General features: G+C 39.6%; 1 protein-coding gene and 1 non-coding gene across 6 annotated transcripts in view; one reads left to right on the top strand and one right to left on the bottom strand.

The window, feature by feature from the left end:
- Positions 1-16,471, top strand: part of IGF2BP3 (insulin like growth factor 2 mRNA binding protein 3) — a 154,857-nt gene that overhangs the window by 30,815 nt on the left and 107,571 nt on the right. The gene's annotated exons all lie outside the window — the stretch shown is intronic.
- Positions 12,507-12,606, bottom strand: LOC118553755 (U6 spliceosomal RNA). The gene has a single exon (XR_004926192.1). It is a non-coding gene; the product is annotated as a U6 spliceosomal RNA (small nuclear RNA).

Genomic DNA, 16,471 nt, shown 5'->3' with positions numbered 1-16,471 from the left:
CTGGGGTTTTTAGGTTTATTTAGATTTTACCATCACTGCTCTTGGAAATTTGTCATCTTTTTTTTTTTTTTTTTCAGAATGTAATTGGAAGTAAGAATATAATTTGGAAATGTGAAATATAGTTACTGAAGTTCTAAAGAAAAAACACAAATACATTATCATAAAGCTGCTTTTTTTTTTTTTTTTTTAAGTTTTATTTACTTAAGTAACGTAGCTCTACACCCAAAGTGGAGCTCGAACTCACAACTTGGAGATCAGGAGTCACATGCTCTTCCAACTGAGCCAGCCAGTGCCCCTTTTGCAAAGCTTTCTTAATTAAAAGACTAATGCCTAATACTTTTAAGATTATTTTATCAAACAGCTATTACATCTAAGCATGTTGGGCCCTTGAAAGGACTTCCCAGAAGGGAACTTCTTGAAATATCCTATGCATTGGATATTTTATTGTCAGTAGAGTTATTTGTCTTATTCATGTCTCACATTAGCTGCTGGGTGAAGCTGGATATTTTGGTTACTTTGAAATGATCTACTCTGTTTTGATGTGACCTCATTGATCATCCTCTATGAAATGTGGGTATAAACTAGGTAATTTCTAGAATTTTCTGCAGGAGATTGGGATTGATAGTATTATGATTATATTGGACAGTTTTCTTGAAGATCTATGGGAGCGGTTTTTTTCTTACATAAAAGTCAAATAGTAGACACCTAAAATTAAGGTAGAAATAGCATGGAAATTGGAGTGAGAAGTTTCAGTTTGGCTTTTCATTTACCTGCTTTTTACCTTGATTAAAAGAACCTCTTGAGACTGTTTCCTTAATCTATAGAGTGGGACTGTTAATGCCTACTGGACCTGGTTGTTGGTGTAAGGACACACTGAAAATGTATTTCAGGTGCCTGGCATGATCTTTTGCCCTTTAGAAGTCACTGAATAAATGGTATCTCTTCTTTTAATTCTCAATATTGAAATTTAAAAATTGATTCTTAAATTGTAATTGTGGCAGAAATAATCTGGAGATGATTACTCTCCCTGGGTGTTGCTGACTTTAATCTTGCTAGCAGTAGAAAATGCAACTTTTCATCTGCTGTGTCTTTTGTTTGTATCAGAATTGGCATAAATGCAAATTGTGTAGAATTGTTGGACCGTGTAACAAAGAGTTCTTTCTATTTTTTATATTTTTTTAAAGATTTTATTTTAGAAAGAGAGCTTGCAAGTGCGCATGAACAGGGGGAAGGGCAGAGAAGCAGACGCCCTGCTGAGCAGGGAGCCTGATGCGGGACTTGATCCCAGGACCCCCGATCATGACCTGAGCCGAAGGCAGATGCTTAACGACTGAGCCACCCAGGTGCCCCCAAAGAATTCTTTTTAAATGAATGACACAGATAATGTCACTAATATACATTGTTACAAGATAGTTTTTTGGGAATATTCTATATTTGAAGTTACACTGTAGTTATTAAAACGAAAGGAATCTTGTACTTTCCACCTTAGGCAAGAGGAGACTGTCATCTAAAGCAGTCTTAGGGGGCGCCTGGATGACTCAGTCGTTAAGCCTTTGGCTCAGGTCATGATCCCGGAGTCCTGGGATCCAGCCCCACATCCGGCTTCCTGCTCAGTGGGGAGTCTGCTTCTCCCTCTGCCCTTCACCCTGCTCTTGTTCATTCTTACTCTGTCTTTCAAATGAATAGATACAATCTTTTTAAAAAAGATTTTATTTATTTATTTGACAGAGAGAGAGATAGCGAGAGCAGGAACATAAGCCTGGGGAGAAGCAGGCTTCCTGCCAAGCAGGGAGCCAGACGCGGGGCTCGATCCCAGGACCCTGGGATCATGACCTGAGCGCAAGGCAGACGCTTAACGACTGAACCACCCAGGCGCCCCGAATAGGTACAATCTTTAAAAAAAAAGGGGGGGGGCAATCTTAGGACCTTTTAGTGTTTCTGCAGTATGGGAAATGCTAATGTGGTTGAAGGTTATGTGAGTGAAAAGTACTTAGGCTTTTTCACTATCAGACAATTATACAAACTTAAATCATATTTTTCTTCTAAAACTTCTTTTCTTATGTTACAAGTACTACCAAGCCTTGGGCTTGATTTTGGTGGGATTTATCATTTGTGAAGATGGCAACTTCTAGAGACTAGAGAGCAAAAAAAAAAAGGAAATTTCAGAAGTACTACAGTAGAGACAATAATGTAATAAATCCTCTTCACCCATCACCTAGCTTCAAGAATCACCAGCTGATGACCAGCCTGGTAACCAGCCGGTTGGATATCTATGCCCCAATGTCGTACAGCCCCTGATTATTTCTGAAGCAAATTCAAGGCAGCCAAGTATATTATATTCCAAGTTCTTTACATTGCTTCTCTAAAGGACAAGGACTTACAGACTATCATTATTACTTATAAAAAACATTGGCACTAATTCATGATAATAGTCCAATTTTTCCCAGTTATCTAATTGTTTTGTTTTGTTTTGGCAGTTTATTTGAATTAAGATTTATGTAAGTTCCATACATTTGTGATTGGTTGATATGTTTTAAGGCTTTATTTATTTTTTGAAAAGATTTTATTTTTGAGAGAGCATAAGCAGTGCAGAGAGGCAAAGGCAGAGGGAGAAGACTTCCATTGAGCAGGGAGCCCGATGTGGGGCCTGATCCCAGGGCCCTGAGATCATGACCTGAGCCGAAGGCAGATGCTTAACGACTGAGCCACCCAAGCGCCCCTTTCTTTCTCTCTCTCTCTTTTTAATGTCTAGGTTCCCCATCTTTTTTCTTTGATACTTATTAGAAAACTTAGATATTTGTCCTGGAGAGTTTCCCAGGGTCTGGATTTTGCTGATGTGGTGTCATTTAACATGTAACTCTGTCCCCAGAGGACACCATAGGTCTAGAGAATTTATGATGTTCAGTGATGCTTTATTATTATTATTTTTATTTTTAAAGATTTTATTTATTAATTTGACAGAGACAGCGAGAGAGGGAACACAAGCAGGGGGAGTGGGACAGGGAGAAGCAGGCTTCCTGCCGAGCAGGGAGCCTGATGAGGAGCTTGATCCCAGGACCCCGGGATCATGACCTGAGCCGAAGGCAGACGCTTAACGACTGAGCCACCCAGGTGCCCTTATTATTATTTTTTTAATTGGCAAACATGTTTTAGGCAAGACATGAGAATGTTTTAATGTCTTGGCCAAGTTGTATTTGTATAAAGGAATAACAGATTCAAGTGGTTTTTTTCATGTGAGTTCAAGTCTATAGATGAGGAAGCATGTTGCATTGAAGCATAGATTCTTCAACCTATTCTTCCTTAAGTAGTGTAGACATACCTGGTTTTGTTTTTTCACCTCACCAGAAAGTAGTCTTTTTTTTTTTTTTTTTTAAAGATTTTATTTATTTATTTGATAGAGTACAGGCAGAGAGAGATGGAGAAGCAGGCTCCCCGATGAGCGGGAGCCCAATGAGGGGCTTGATCCCAGGGCCCTGAGATCATGACCTGAGCTGTATGTAGGCAGACGCTCAACCGACTGAGCCACCCAGGCGCCCCCTCACCAGAAAGTTAAGTAGCTTATTAAGCAGGAAAAAATTGGCTGCTATAAACCTGGTAAGGTTGCATTGCATTTATATTACTTATTATTTATGCTCCTTGCTGGGAGAAGGATTATCTACAAAGTGGTATATGGTTATATCTTGGGAGAAAAGCTAGAGTTGGGTTGCCTTGGTACAAAGTATGTCAGACCAAGATGTTTGGATCAAACTTATATACCTTCTTTGTTTTCTTGATACATAAGAATTATTAAAGACCTAATTATTTTAAAAAATGTAGAGGCAGATCATGTGAGTTGGGGGAGGGTCAGAGGAAGAGGAAGAAAAGTAGATTCCTGGCTGAGTGTGGAGCCTGACTCAGGGCTCGATGTCATGACCAACCAATCATGACCTGAGCTGAAATCAAGAGTCGGACGCTTAATTGACTGAGCCACCCAGGTGCCCCAAGAATTCTTGACTTACATGAAACTGAGAATTTTCATACTGATTGTCTTGTGAGCAATTAATAGTTGTTTGCTTATTTTATTTGCTTGATTATATAAAACATTAAAATTGGAAATATAAACCTTGTGGGTTGTATAATTCTACTTCTTAGAAACAAGGCATCTACACTCTTCCTTCTTCAGACTCTCAGATAGTGGGATAATTGTAGTGTCTAAAGTTCATGAGTAGGTGATAGAATTTAATAGTAAACGTCGACTTCTCCACTTAAAAAAAAACAACAAACTAAAAACCCCCAAAACCAACAAAACCAAAATCCAAGGATTTAGGATTGGCCTTAGATAAGAGCAACATCCAGTTAGTAGTAACATAAAATGAAAAGCGTTAATGTAGAGATACCCCTATATTCAAAATACAGCACTTTTAAAAGTTTAGTCACCTTGGCTCAGTCAGTGGAGCATGTGACCCTTTATCTGGAGTCTTGAGTTTGAGCCCCATATTGAGAGTAGCGTTTACTTAAAAAAGAAGTTTAGTCACCTTAAAACACCTCTTCTTGCAGGTACAAGTACAGTTTACTTAGTGAAGGTGAATTTTAAGTGAGACATAATTCCCTATGAAACTTTTTTTCTTGATCGTGAAATTCCATTGACGAACAGAAATAAAATTTGATCAGTTGGTTTTTTCCTTTGAGTGTCAAGTATACCAAATTTTAAGCAGCTCTGTCCAACTGAAAAATGTGAACTATGTATGCAATTTTAACTTTTCTAGTAGCCACAGTAAGAAGTAAAAAGTAACAGGTAAAATTAATACTAGTATTTTATACAATTCAATATATCTAAAATTTTAATCTTTTAACATGTGGTCAGTATTAAAATTGTTGAGAAATCTATTTTTAAAATTATTTATTTATTTTAGGGAAAGTGAGCATGAGCAGGGGGAGGAGCAGAGGGAGAGTGACAAGTGGACTCTGTGCTGAGCGCAGAGCCTGACACGGGGCTTGATCCCATGACCCCAGGATCATGACCTGAGCTGAAATTGAGTAGGATGCTTAACTGAGCCACCCAGGCACCCCTTTTGAGAAATTTAAAATTTTTTTTGTACTAAGTCTTCAAAATCTGTTATACTTTATACTCACAGAACACATCAATTCAAACTGGATTAGCCACATTTCCAGCCTCGTGCAGCTAGTTGCTATTCCATTGAACAGTTGTTTTAATACAGACAGCTTTTAAAATCACTTTTTAAAAATGAGTCTTGCTGGAAAAAATGTATTGGTATTTATAAAATTAATTTAACTGGAAAAACATGGGAATGAGTAATTTGCTTTTTTTTTTTAGGGAATGATTAATTTTCAATGTGACTCAAACATTATTAGAGATTTTGTATCTGAATATTCCCTTGTGATCACCCTAATTTTCAAGGAAGATACATGTAATTTGCTATATTGTGTTAATGTTGTACTTTTGAGTTATACAGGCAGTGAGCTTTTTATTTAAATAGTAACTCCCTAATGTTCAACTGCATGTGTTTCGGTGGTTGGTTGAAATACTGGTGGTGACTTTTTTGTTTAAAGACCCAGTTTCAGGGCCGCCTGGGTGGCTCAGTCGTTAAGCGTCTGCCTTCGGCTCAGGTCATGATCTCAGGGTCCTGGGATCGAGCCCCGCATCGGGCTCCTTGCTCCGCAGGAAGCCTGCTTCTCCCTCTCCCACTCCTCCTGCTTGTGTTCCCTCTCTCGCTGTGTCTCTCTCTGTCAAATAAATAAATAAAAATCTTAAAAAAAAAAAAAAAAAAGACCCAGTTTCAGATTCAGATTGAAGACTACAGAAATCTTTAGCTATTCAGGAATTAAGAATCAGTTTGTACCGTATTAATTCAACTATTTTAGAACACTGTTCTGTTGTATTGCCTTGCACATGTCCTAAGGAAGTGTAAGAACTTTGTATTTCTCCATTGGTGGGACATTTCTCCTACAAGAGAGATAGGAGTGTGTATTGCAAACATTAGTAATAGGAACAGCACACAGAAGAACATTTAGCCTTTCTTGGACTCTGCGAGCCTATACTATACCCTTGGCTTTGGTCAAGTTTTCATCCATACACTTAGGGCTGTGAGACTATTCTACATAGATGAAGATAAGGTGTGCAACTTTAAAACATATATACACTTGTTTTATTTAAAGGGACTAAAACACGGATGTGGTTCCCATGGTGATCTGGGAGTTAGGGGATGACAGAAGAATCACTTCAGATTTTCACTTCCAACTTTTTTTTTCATTCATTCCTTGTTTAAGCAATGTTGCTTAAATCACTCATAATGAGCCAGGCAATTTGCTAAGCACTTGAATATGCAACAGTGAATAAGATAGAAATAATTTAGCCCTCATGGGATTTGCCCTGTTAAATGGACATCAGTGGTCCCCAGACTTAAGTGTGTGTAAATCCACATTTCTCCAGCCCACCTCAGAGATTCTGATTTAGGAGGTCTGCACTGGGGCCCTGAAATTCTCATTTTAAGAAGCCCTCCTGGTTCTAATGTAGATGGTCCCGTAGACCACACTTGGAATAACATCTCTTTATCTGTATGGTTGAGGGGACATCATACTTTGTCCTCTTTTCCTTTCTTCCATCCAGTATTCAGTTCACTAGGACCTGGCATCCTCTTTAACTGTTGGAACAAATATGTGTTTTTTTTTGTTTTGTTTTTTAAAGATTTCATTAATTTATCTACAGAGCAAATGAGAGAGCACAAGTAGGGTAGAGCAGGAGAGAGAGAAGCAGGTTCCCCACTGAGCAGGGAGCCTGATGTGGGGCTGGATCCCAGGGCCCTGAGATCATGATCCGAGCAGAAGGCAGACATTTAACTGACTGAGCCACCCAGGCGCCCCTTTAACAGAGATTCTTAACTTGAGGATTACCTGATTTACTCCATGTTGCTCCCTCCTTCCTGTTTTTACTGACACTTTTTTAAGACTGCCCTAAAATGTCTGATTTCTTCTAGGCTGTAAAATCTTTGGGGGAGAAAGCACTGATGTTACAGAGTTAGTTAGAACTGTTGGAATCTAGAACTGGTTTCTCTTGCTTTATCTTAGGTGATACTACAGGTTGGAAATAAGGCTGATGTCCCCTTAACAATAAGTAAGGTTTATTTTATAAAACAAAACCAAAAAAATCGAAAGCCACCCATGATTCTCCCAGCTGGAGTGTGTAATGGTCCCTTTTACTGGGTCTCTGGGTGCTTCGTAGTTTTCTCTACAAATTTAAGGCTAGGTCTTTTAGCATGCTACAGCTTTATATGAGAAAATAACATAAGAAAGAGAATCCTTGAGTCAGAGGCTTTGATAAGAGACTATCAAGTCAGTGATGAGGCAAGGTTATGCCAGTTGCTACTTTTCACCAGCAATGTGTATTAAACTTTTTTAAAAATTGAGGTGGACCAGGGCGCCTGGGGGGGGGAGGGCTCAGTCGTTAAGCATCTGCCTTCGGCTCAGGTCATGATCCCAGGGTCCTGGGATCGAGCCCCACATCGGGCTCCCTCCTCAGCGGGAAGCCTGCTTCTCCCTCTTCCACTCCCCGTGCTTGTGTTTCCTCTCTTGCTGTTTCTCTGTCAAATAAATAAATAAAATCTCCAAAAAAAAAAAAAAAAATAGAGGTGGACCTTTTAAAGAGCCACTTCTTAAAAAATCAGAAATGATATATATACATATATACAATATTGAATGCTATTACTAATATAAGTAATTAGCAATACTGAATTTGGCCGGGTTGAACAAGTTCCTTTTTGGGTATAGATTGAATTGGTTGGTACAGCTGGAATTAAAGTGTGCGGCTGGTACAGAGTGCCTCCAAGCGGTGGGTCAAAGAGGCCACACTATACTGCTCTAAATCCACAGGTTTGGCTTTTTTTTGGAAAATGACTGGTCGAAATGTGGACCATGTGTCCTATTTCCTTGCATAAGAAAACAAGGCAGAGAGAAACCTGTTACAAGTTAGATTTGGTTTTCTTTTCCTGCCTTCTGCTGGTGTTAGCCTGTTAGATTGTGATTAGAGCCTCAGTCTTGTTATGAGGTGAGAAATCAGTGATTTCCTTGATTTGTATAAGTGTTGGTAGAAAGAAAGGGGTGCAACAGAGCCTTATGTGGGAAATAAGGTGAAGAAAATGTACATTCAGGACGTGTAGGTAATTTGGACAGAAGGTTGCAAGTCTAATATATTTTTGTTTCTTGCATTAGGACTTACCTGTGAAATGACTGGCTTCCTAAGCGCCTGGGTGCCTGTGTATGCAGTTGTCCTGATACCTTGAGGCAGTTGAGTTAGCCAAGTTTTCAGCATTGTTGCCTTCCTTTCTTGTTATTAATATGTAACTTTGTCCATTTAATGTCACTATTGAGTCTTGATATGTAAATGATCATTTTTTGGTTTAAAGCTGTGGGATAAAGTGAAAATTTTGCATAGGATTAGCCTATATTTGACCTTGAGGGTGTAATAAAAATTACAGCCTGTAATCTTTCTGAAGTCATTTGATGTGGTTACATTGTTGGTTGGATTATAAGTGAAATCAGTGATTGAATATAACGTAGTTAAGAGAGTAGACTCTGGAGCCAGAATGCCCGGAGATGGATGCTGACCCTGCTACACATGAGCAGTGTCTATTTGGACAGGTTAAACTTATGCTTTGTTTCCTAATCGATAAAATGCTGACTGAGAGGGTTGAATGAGGTAACAGACACTGTCTTAGGCAGTGTGGCTGCTATTACAAAATACTACAGACCGGGTGGCTTAAACAACAGACATTTATTTATCACCTTTCTAGAGGCTGAGAAGTCCAAGATCAAGGTGCAGGCAGATGCTTTTTGTTCTTGGTAAGAGCCCTCTCTTCCTGGCCTGTGGAGAGACGCCTTCTTGCCTTGCCTTCTTGCTGTGGCTCACATGGCCTCTCTTCAGCATGTGCCAGGGAAGGAGCACTGGTCTCTCTTCTTGCAAAGATAGGGATCCTGGGGCGGCCGGCAGGCTTAGTCAGAAGAGCATGCAACTCTTGATCTTGGGGTTGTGAGTTGGAGCCCCATGTTCAGTGTAGAGATGACTTTAAAAAAAAATCTTAGAGAAAAAAAGGAGTAATCCTCCATCCTCATGACGTCATCTAACTAAGCCTGAGTACTTTACCAAAGGCCCAGCTTCCTAATACCATCATGTTGGAGGTTAGGGCCGCAGCATAGGAATTTTGGGAGGTGGGGGGACACAAACATTCCATCCATAACAGCATTTCCTTGTTTATATTCTTATCTGCTGTCAAACTTTACAGTGAAGAAACGATGCAAATAAGAAAGACACGTGGCAACAACCTAGTAATCTAAAAGTTGAATTGGAAGTAATCCGCATGAATATGTGGTTTATTTCTCTTTCAAACAAAATGTCTGTTTTCCAGCTGTAGCCTAGGAGCAATGACCAATGACCACCCTAATAATAATGAGCACTCTAGTGACTAGATTGTGTCTCACTGTATTATTTCTGACTAATAGGGACTAGCACTTTATGTAGAAAAAGCTGATTGTAGAGGGGCTAGGAAGTGTACCAGTTGAACCTGGATTCTCATGTCATAATAGAAAGCAAAGGAGCTCTCAGAGACTGTTGGAGTCCTGTCACAAGATGCGGGAGTGAATATGAAGAAGCTTGCACTGACTGGCCAAAGATGGGGCAATTTGAGCATCAAAAGGAATTAATGCAATGGATTTATGCACCCAAAATACCTATGACTCTGAATTTATGATGATACTGAAAAGAAATAAACATTTGGTTATCTTAGGACAATGCCAGAGCACCAGCTCATCATTCTGAAAAGTTTGAAATAGCAGTGTCTCCTGAAAGAAGAAATGGAGATGAGGATTTGCATGAAACTGATTTATTTTGGACATGATTTCAGGAAGCAAGAGTTGAGGGAATGGGGAGAGGTAATGGGGAATTCAGAAAAGCCAATGAAAGGTGCTTTATTGAGATTGCCATAAGGACATGGGACCTTAGAGAAATGTATAGAATGCCTCCCAGATGAAGATGGGCATTTATCTCCTGGCTAGTTCCCTTCCCTTGTAAACTGTGGATCGTCTTGAGGGTTTCATCTCTCCTTTGCTTCCAGACTCCTCCTGTACTCTTCGGAGGCTTTGGAGAAAGCCCTGAGGTAAAACAGAGATGCGTAAGGTGTGTGCTTAGGGGTGGAAGGAGGCAGGGCAGCCTCGCTGTGCATGGGCCTGTCTACCACAGCTGTGGATGCAATCGGAGGTGAGTGAGGGGATGTGAGAAGGAGCACAACACCATTTGCAGAAGGGAAAGAATCAAGTATTTTTTCTGTCTTCACCCTACTGGCTGTGCTTCAGAGTATCCAGATATTTAACAAGGGAAAGTTGTTCTTCATGGAAGAACTGGAGCTGAATAAAAAAAATGCAGAAGACATGATAAAATGAGAAAACTACTTTCTTTCTTTTTTTTTTTTTTTAAAGATTTTATTTATTTATTTGAGACAGAGAGAAAGAGAGAGAGCACATGAGAGGGGGGAGGGTCAGAGGGAGAAGCAGGCTCCCTGCCGAGCAGGGAGCCCGATGCGGGACTCGATCCAGGGTCTCCAGGATCATGACCTGAGCCGAAGGCAGTCGCTTAACCAATGAGCCACCCAGGCGCCCGAGAAAACTACTTTCAATCTTGAATGAAATAATGGAATTAGGCAGTGATTGTTGGTGATTGCAACATCACAGGGAGACGGCTAGAGACAGACATCTCCTCCTGGAAGTACAAGTCCCTTTTTCTTTCTTTCTTTTTTTTTTTTTTTAAATATTTTATTTATTTATTTGACAGAGAGAGAGAGCACAAGCAGGGGAAGTGGCAGGCAGAGGGAGAAGCAGGCTTCCCGCTGAGCAAGGAGCCCAACGTGGGGCTCGATCCCAGGACCCTGGGATCATGACCCGAGCCGAAGGCAGCCGCTTAACTGGCTGAGCCACCCAGGCGCCCCTTTCTTTCTTTTTTTTTTAAGTTTCATTTATTTAATCTTTACACCCAACGTGGGTCTTGAACTCAGGACCCTGAGTTCAAGAGTCAGCTGCTCCTCCGACTGAGCCAGCCAGGTGCCCACAGTACAAGACACTTACTTGTGATATATTGTCTTTCCCCAAACAAGCGACAACAACAAAAAACAAATTGAATCTTCAGATCTAATTACAGAGGGACAGAGGAGAATATTAAACACCATTATGGGGCTATAATTAGCAAAATCCAGGCAGTGAGAAACTATAGGACAAATGACAGGTTTGGGTCACCCCCCTCCCCAAGTTGCAAGGTAAAAAAAGGGAAACAATGTGGATTATGAGACTAGAATCATAATCAACCAAATGCAATATATGGCTCTTTTGGGATACTGATTGAACAAACTTAATTTTTTTTTTAATTGGAGAACTTGACTAGATAATATGAAATTTTTGTTCATTTTTAAGGGCTGATAATAGTATTTTGCCTACTTAAAATCCATTTCATTTATTTAAATTTTTTAAAGATTGTATTTTTGAGAGCACAAGCATAAGCAGGAGGGGGTAGGGGAGGGGCATAGGGAGAAGCAGACTCCCCGATCAGCAGGGATACTTGATCCCAGGACCCTGAGACCATGACCTGAGCTGAAGGCAGACGCTTAACCGACTGAGCCACCCAGGCGCCCCTAGATTATAACAAATTTTAATTTACCTGTCAGTTGCGTGCTTTTCAGGTGCCAAGCACTGTTCCAGGTTCTAAACACAACGGAGAATGAGATGGCCTAATTAATTAGTTTCTGTTCTAAGGCGTGTATATCCTATTGTTATTTAGGTGTGCTTTAGGTGGAGGTAGAACACCAACTCACTTTGCCGATAGTTAAACTGAACTTGAGTGATTAGGTGATCATATGGTAGAAACATATCCGTATCTATTTTCTTGACTCTTAACTATTTAGAATCAAACCTAAATATAACCTAATTTTAAAAGCTGGGATGGGAGATCAGTGAAGCAGTTGATGGTCCTTTTTTCTTTTTTTAAATATGAGTGAACTTGATTTACTTGTATAATTTTTTTAATAGAATTTAAACTTGTTTTGTTTGTTTAAAATAATCTCTACACACAATGTGGGGCTCAAACTCATGACCTTGGGATGAAGAGTTGCATGCTCTACCACCTGAGCCAGCCAGGCACCCCTGGATTTACTTGCATTGCTAGGGAAAATCTAAAACATAATACTGAGCAAAAAAAATAACTTGCGAAATTTATATACAGTAAATTTATCTATAAAAATAGGGAATGCAGGATGCCTGGGTGGCTCAGTCAATTGAGCATCCAAGTCTTGATTTCTGCTCAGGTCGTGATCTCGGGGTGGTGGGGTTGAGCCCCACATCAGACTCTGCTCTCAATGAGGAGTCTGCTGGAGATGCTCTCTCTCTCTCTCTCTCTCTCTGCCCCCCTCTGCCCCTCCTCCCACTCACATGCACGTGTGCACATGCTCTCTCTCTTGCTTTCTCAAATAAATTCTAAAAAAAAATTTCATGAATTTGCGTGTCATCCTTGGTCAGGCCAGGTTAATCTTCTCTGTATCGCTTCAGTTTTAGTGTATGTGCTGCCAAGCGGAGCACGCAGGTTGTGCATAGCCAACTCGTTAAGTGCAGCAGAGGGATGGATGTTCTCAAGGACTTCCCAGGTCAGAAGTTTGTGTTTATGTGCTGGATGGTTAGAATTCATGCCTTTTCTTGGTCTCTTTTAATGCTGAGCCTTTTGGGTCTTGTACTGTTGAGAAGGGAGCATGGGGTTAGGAGCAGGGGAGAAACTGCAGAGGTTAAGATAAGTTACTGGTAAGTGGGAAAGAACAACTCTAGATGTGAAAACACTAACTATATGAAAATAATCTGATGTTTGTCTAAAATGAAACTTGAGAGAATCAGATAATGGAAATTGGACAGCCATTTAAGGGAAATAATTAGTTTGGAGTGACTTTCAATAAGTAAATGGGTGTTGGATATACATTTTGAAGAATGTGTTGGGAAAACATGGCTAATGGATTACTTCTAATGTACAAAAGATGGTATTCTATTTAAAGAATTTCTTGGGAGCCCTGTGAAGTGGTATTTATTTTTGAGATATGAATAATCACCTGCTAGTTGACCTAAACTCTGTATGTACCCTTATATGTGTACTTTTTTTTTTTTTTTTTTAAATATTTTATTTATTTATTTGACAGAGAGAGGCACAGCGAGAGAGGGAACACAAGTAGGGGGAGCGGGAGAGGGAGAAGCAGGCTTCCCGCCGAGCAGGGAGCCAGATGTGGGGCTTGATCCCAGGACCCTGAGATCATGACCTGAGCCGAAGGCAGACGCTTAACGACTGAGCCACCCAGGCGCCCCTATATGTGTACTTTTGGGGGAAAATTTTGATAATATATATACCGAGGAAAGAGGCAAAGGGGGTGAATACTTAGTTTCTTAACACTGCGCTGCTAATCCTTACTGACGGGTGCTTGAATAAAACTTAGTACTTGCAGGGGCGCCTGAGTAGCTCAGGTCATGATCTCAGGGTCCTGGGATTGAGCCTCCAGTTGGGCTCCCTGCTCAGCGGGGAGCCTGATTCTCCCTCTCCCTTTGATGCCCGCCCGCCCCCCACTTGTGCTCTCTCTTGCTCTGTTCTCTCTCTTTCTCTGCTCTCTCTGCTCTGCTCTCTCTGTCTTGCTCTGCTCTCTCTGTCTCTCGGCTCTGCTCTCTCAGCTCTGCTCTGCTCTCTTGCTCTGCTTTGCTCTGTCTCTCTCGCTCTGCTCTCTCTCGCTCTGCTCTCTCTCGCTCTGCTCTCTCTCGCTCTGCTCTCTCTCTCTTGCTCTGCTTTGCTCTGTCCCTCTCTCTTGCTCTGCTTTGCTGTCGCTCTCTCTCGCTCTGCTTTGCTCTGTCCCTCTCTCTCTCTGCTTTGCTCTGTCTCTTGCTCTGCTCTCTCACTCTCTCAAATAAAATCTTAAAAAAAAAAAACCAAAACCTTAGTACTTGCATATGTGTACTTGCATGCGTGTGGTAAATCTTATTCCTTGGTTACCCAGGGTAAATATTACACAATGTTGAGTAACTTTTCTGCTAGCTAAAGCAATATATAGCGATTGTGTAATTTGTATATTAGACCTCTTAGTAGAGTGTGTTTGTGTGTATATGTACTTTTTTTTTCTTAATTTGGGTATGGAGCTCAACTCGTGGCCCAAACTCATGACCCCAAAATCAAGACCTCAGCTGAGCTCGAGAGTCTGATGCCTAACTCACTGAGCCACCCAGATACCCCAGTAGAGTATATTTTTAAAGGCTTTTATGGGAAATATAACATTATCCAAAAGCAGAGATACAGTATGTGCCCTGCACTTTAGTATTTGTTAGCACATGAGTTATTTTCAAACAAATCTCAGACTTAGCCTTTTTTATGTAAATTCTGATACTGAGGTGGTAGTTGAAATTTTTTTTCTTAAATTGACATTTTTACCATCTCTTTGGTGTATTGTCCCTGATGATTGGGCTTTGTTTTACTGTCCCATAAAAATAATGTAAAACTGCTTTTTCCTTCCTCCTTAGTTTATGCTTACAAACAGGATGTACCTGAGTTTGGTTAATCTACATGTTCTTTATAGTTCCCTAAGGGATAGGCGGTATCTGACATGTATTTCTCATGCTTTGAGGGGAATGCAAGAGAGAAAGGACTAGGTTATGAATGTGGTCTAAGTTGTGTTTTGCTGTGGTACTTCAAAATAAGTGGATTATTTGACCAGGAAAGGGAGATTTCTAGTTTTAGAAGTTAAGTAATTTAATTATTTCACTTGATATGTTAAGCCCAATTGCTAATATATATATATATTTTTAAATAGCTAGTTGACTATAAATTCCTTTACCTTCTAAGGGGGTGATTTTGTGTGTGGCCTCCATATTACAATCTCACATAATCTCTTCCTCCCTTTCTCCCTCTGACAGTGTTGAACAAGGGATAGAAAAAGAGGATAAATGCATTATATTAAATATTATTGTATATAATTGATATTATGTAACTATGTATTTATATATATGGACATTTGAACTAAGGTCGGATTTTTTTTGGGGGTATTGAGATATGAAAGCTTAATGAATCAGAATGGTTAATAATTACACATACAACGGGCGAGTTAGGCAATATCCAAACAATTTATACACATAGATACAATACCAAAGAGCTGAATGTATGACACAAAGATTCGTCCATGTAGGATGCTGAGACATTTAGAATTATATTAGGTGTCAGTAAAACCAGTAAAACCATCATAGTAATGAAGTGTTTTGTATATATAACAAGTGATTATAAAGAATGCTAAATAACTTGAATAGCAAGTTTGAGTAGGTAAAGAGACAAATTGACAGCGTTTTTGACCAGTAAAGAGAGGATGCACATTTCCAAATGCCAACCAGAATTATTTTCACTGGAAAGGTTTTAGGTCTAACAAAAATTCCATAAACTTAATGAAAGCAGAAATCTTCGATAACATATATATATATAATTGATATTATGTAACTATGTATTTATATATATGGACATTTGAACTAAGGTAAAATATATATATATTTTTTTTTTTTTTTTTTTAAAGATTTTGTTTGTTTGACAGAGAGAGACACACAGCAAGAGAGGGAACACAAGCAGGGGGAGTGGGAGAGGGAGAAGCAGACTCCCCCCTGAGCAGGGAGCCCGACGCGGGCTCGATCCCAGGACCCTGGGATCATGACCTGAGCTGAAGGCAGATGCTTAATGACTGAGCCACCCAGGCGCCCAGATAACATATTTTTGAGCATTGTGCAATGACAGTAGAAACCATCAGTTTAGGTGTACTCAGTAAGTAATACCTAGCTAAATACATATTTCATTAAAGATCTTTTATATAACAACTAGTTAGAAATTCTCCTTCAAATAAATAAATAAAATCTTTAAAAAAAAAAAAAGAAACTTCAAACTATTTTTTTAAAGTTTTTATTTTAATTTGAGTGAGTTAACATACAGTGTTAGTTAGGTCGGTCAGGGATTTTTAATGTTATCTGTACTTGGTAGCCTGAAATTTATGGACCTCATAGGATGTTTTTCAGTGCATAACATAAAATACATAGGATTATGAAGGAAATCACTGATTTTGAAATACAGTTAGCAAAATGTTAAAACTCATAGTAAATATGTACTGCTTAACATAATAATTTCTGGCAACACCTCTGAATCTCATGGTAATGGGTGTAGATGATAAAAATCTGCAGCAAGTTAATGCGTTATAAAAATACCTGCTGTATATTAATGTCAGAATTACAAGTAGTGTGATTCTACTGTGGTTTAATGCCAACATTCACAATTAAAGGAGGTACTAAATTTCAGTTAGGGGATAGTGAAAATAAATAGGTGATTTTTATCCCCCTATCTAGGTTCCCTGAATCTATCTATGGACCCCTTGGCTGTGATCTTAGATTAAGAACATCT

The sequence above is a fragment of the Halichoerus grypus genome, chromosome 12 (assembly GCF_964656455.1).
Source record: "Halichoerus grypus chromosome 12, mHalGry1.hap1.1, whole genome shotgun sequence".
In the NCBI taxonomy this organism is placed as follows: Eukaryota; Metazoa; Chordata; class Mammalia; order Carnivora; family Phocidae; genus Halichoerus; species Halichoerus grypus.
This window is presented reverse-complemented; position numbering and strand designations above follow the sequence as displayed.